This window comes from Diceros bicornis, chromosome 1, assembly GCF_020826845.1.
Source record: "Diceros bicornis minor isolate mBicDic1 chromosome 1, mDicBic1.mat.cur, whole genome shotgun sequence".
Classification (NCBI taxonomy): domain Eukaryota; kingdom Metazoa; phylum Chordata; class Mammalia; order Perissodactyla; family Rhinocerotidae; genus Diceros; species Diceros bicornis.
Genome location: NC_080740.1, coordinates 54,789,737 through 54,793,776, shown reverse-complemented (window position 1 = coordinate 54,793,776; position 4,040 = coordinate 54,789,737). Strand labels below are relative to the sequence as shown.

General features: G+C 43.4%; 1 pseudogene; it reads right to left on the bottom strand.

Moving 5' to 3' along the window:
• Positions 1-1,320: 1,320 nt before the first annotated feature.
• On the bottom strand, positions 1,321-2,872 carry LOC131410806 (small ribosomal subunit protein uS2B-like; annotated as a pseudogene).
• Positions 2,873-4,040: the final 1,168 nt, after the last annotated feature.

Genomic DNA, 4,040 nt, shown 5'->3' with positions numbered 1-4,040 from the left:
TGATTTTAACATATGTAGGAAGGAATAGGAATTATGGAAGGAGAAAAAAGAAGATTGTAGGTCAAAGAACTAATAGAAAAGAGAAAGATTTTTACTGGATTAAGATCAAATGGACTGTGTTAGTCAGGAAGAATAAAAGAATAGCCACAACTTAACAAATCCTGCTGAAATTTCTGAGTTTCAAGGATGAAGATCACGCAGATAGGAAGAAACAAAAAGGTTTCCTACAGAGGAAAAAACAATAGGAACTTCATCAAAGAAGAAACCAAAATTGAAATTAGAGACTATTAAGAAATTAATGAGACTGAGCAAACTCCATCCCAAAATCTATGCGATGCTGCCCAGGCTGTGTTCAAAAAAAGATGGCTCCTTATCTAGTATAGCTGTGTGATTCCAGGCAAGTTACTTTACTTTTTAAAGCTTTAATTCCTTATCTTTAAATAATAATATCAGCTACTTCCATGGTGCTAATTATGTGCCAGGCACTGTTCTAAGGGCTTCATGTGTACTGACTTATTTATCCCCCACAACAGCCCTACGATGTAGATTATAGGATTATCCCATTTTAAAGATGGGGAAACCAAGGCACAGAGAAGTCACTTGTACAAGGTCACAGTTATAAGTGGCAGAGACTGTCTGGCTCCAGGCTGCACTCATAACCACTATAATATAAAGACTTCTTACGAAGCCTTATGGAGTGTTATGAGGATTCAGGGAGATAACGCAAGCAAAACCTGTAGCACTGTGCCTGCTGTCTAGTGTACTATGAAGCAAACACAACTCAAGGAGCTAGAAGAGGAACAATAAAATAAATCTAAATCAAGTAAGAAGAAGGCATTAATACAGGCAAAGCATAAAATGCTAAATTAAAAGGTAAGAAAAATCATACACAGAATTGATAAATAAAAGCATAACGAATCTCTAAAAAGAATCAAATATACAAATTTCTTATGAGCTTTATCAAAAGAAAATGTGGGTAAAACGCACAATATCACTACTTTATTAGCACAAATCTGGGATCATTTTCTAGGAAAATACACATAAAAAATTAAAAAAGGAGAAAACCTAATATAGCCCTAAAATGAGAAAAAAAAGAAAATGCCAAAGAATTAACCTCCAAAAGTCATCAGACTCAGATTTTATGGACAAGTTCTGTCAGAACATAATTCATTCAGTAAATATTCTTTTTCTTTTTTTTTTTTTAGAAACTGGCGGTTTATTTTCCGTCAACCTTATTTCCGTTTTCCGTGTAAGAGTCTGTGGAAGAGCCGCTTAAGACCACCCCGTGGTTGTTCCTGCCGGTTAGCTGCGGACTGGAACTCAGTGGCTCAGAGCAGGCTGAGCGCTCCCGTCTTTGGCAGAGAACTGCTGCACAGGCGCAGAGGCCACGTGCACGTCTTCAGACCAGTCTGCAACCTCAGGTCGATTAGCAGTAATTGGGGAGCTGGAGCAATCCATCCACCCCAAAGTTCCTCTCAGGTCAATGCCTTTTCAGCAGCGGCCTGCTCATCCTTTTCAATCTCTTCAAGATCTCTGTAGCAGTAAACATCTGGGATGACCTCCCGTGGGTGCTCACGGGAGATGACGCCACGCATGTGCAGAACTTCCCTGGCCAGCATCCAGCACATCAGACCCACTGGGTGAGCTCCCTTGTTGTTGCATGGGATGGCAATGGCCAGGTGGTGCAGAGGAGAATCTGCATTGCACAGAGTGATGGCAGGCAGGTTAACAGAAGACACCTCTCTGAGAGGCTGGTGGTCAGCCCTGGGATAAGTAACCACTGGAAGCTGCAGCTCCCAGAAGGCTGCCTGGATCCGGTTAGTGAAGGTTCCAGGAGTGAAGTGGCCAGCAATAGGAGTGGCTCCAGTGGCAACAGCAAACTTCACAGCCTGCTGGCCGGTTTTCATGGAGGATATGACACTGACATCAGCCAGATTTTCAAAGGCAACAAAGGCATGAGCTGCTGGCAGAAGCATCTCTCAGATTCTCTTCAGATTTATGATGTAGATGCCATCACTTTTCCTTTCGTAAATGTACTGTTCCATTTGGAAGTCAAGGTGCGTGCCACCTAGTGGGTTCCTGCTGCAAGGAATTTGAGGACATCTTCCTCCTTCGTTTACAGGACATCAAGGGCTCCGGACGTTGTGAAAGTTTCCCTTTAAGTTATGACAGGAACCCAGAACAATGCCATGGACCCCTCTCTGAGTAGCATGGAAAGCACAGCAAATATTCTGATTGCTCTGTCCCAGGCACTGTTTTGTCCCTGGGTTTGTGGAAATGAACAAGAAAAATTCCATGCTTTCCATGGAGGAGTGAGGGAACACTGAGAATTCTCATCCTATTTAAACTCTTCCAAAGTACAGACAAAGATGGAAAGAGTCCTAATGCACTTGATGAGGAGAGCATAACTCTGACCAAAACTTGAAAAAAAAGCACAAAAAAGGGAAAATTAAGAATGAACTCACTTATGGATGTCGACAATGTAGGTAATATGTTAACACAACCATTTTTCCTTCTGAAAGAGAATTTGGCCTTTCCATTAATTTTTTAGTTCTGTTACTCTGAAAACCAGATGAAAATAAAATATCAACTGGGCTTGATTGGCAAAGTTATCTGGACTGGGAAGACTCTAAATGAACTATAACTTCCTCATGGGGACCCACAGCCTTGGGCTCCCCTGAATGCAGGAGCCTTGGAAGCTACACCTATGGAGCTCTTCCAAGAGATACTGGCTCCTCTGGGGCAGGAGGGGAGGCACCCCGAGGGCAAAGCCAACCCATAGAGAGACAGAAGCACCCGAGTCCTAGTCCCCCTACCTGGGGCCCACTCCACCCACAGATTCAATGTTTTGTGAGATGGTAAATTTCCTCATTGTTTAAGCCAGCATTAACTGGGGTTTCTGCGATTTGTGCCAAAGCATTCTTGATGACATAGGGCTCTCCTCTACCATTCTAACCTCCCAGCCTTATCCTGGGAACCTTATTCAGCAGTGCTCAGGCTGCTTCCAGCCCTGCCAACACCTTGATTTCGGACTTCTGGCCTCCAGAACTGCGAGAGAATAAATTTCTTCTGCTTTAAGTCACCCAGTTTGTGGTACTTTGTTATGGCAGCCCTAGGAAACCAACACAGCTGATCTCTAGATCTACCTCTCCCAGCCCCAAAGCCACACTTTGATTTTCTGGTTGTATTAAGTGGACTTAGAATTTAGGCTATATAGTTGGGTCAGCAGAAATGGGGATTGATATGTGGCATAGTAGAGAAGAGCACAGGCTCTGGGGTCAGATAAACCCAGTTCAAGTTGCCAGCTGTGTGACTAAGGTGACTTGCAGCCTCTCGGAGCTTCAATATCCACATCTATAAAATGAGGATAATAAAGACTGTTGAGAGGGCTGAGTCAGATAATATACACAAAGTGCTTAATACGTTACTTTGCGTGTAATAAGGGTTCAACAAATTCTAGTGCCTTCCCCAATGTGATCCAGAACAGCAGTTCTCATCCTTTCTTAATTAGATGGACACTAATAAATTGGCCACAGCAAAGGGAGTCCCACAGTCTCTAACAAATATAGGGGCAGGTTTCAGGTAATGATGGGCTGTGTCGATGGGAGGATGTAAAATTCCATTTATAAGGATAGCATGGATTGTTATTTACCAGTGGTGAGGATGAGTAGAAGGGGGTGGGGGTGGTGGAGAGAAATGGCTCCTAGGTCTTGGAGCTCTGGAAGATGCATGGGAGCAGTAAGCCTCATGTCCATGGGACCCAGAATTTGCTTAGGAGGGGTGCAAGGGGTGAGGTACAGGATACCCAGCCAGAAATCACCCTCCCTGGGGGAGAAGCCCCTATAGGGATGACAGCACATTCAGTGGGGCTTGCCCCATCACACTTGGTTGGGAAATACTGACCTAGAAATAACTATTGGATTAAGAAATTAGTGTGTAAGGATTCTCATAACTAGTTATCTCTTGGCTGTTTAGAGAAAAAGGCATAATGGGTTTTACTTAGAAATTTAGTGCCTTTTTGGGGGTGTGTCATTTTGCAC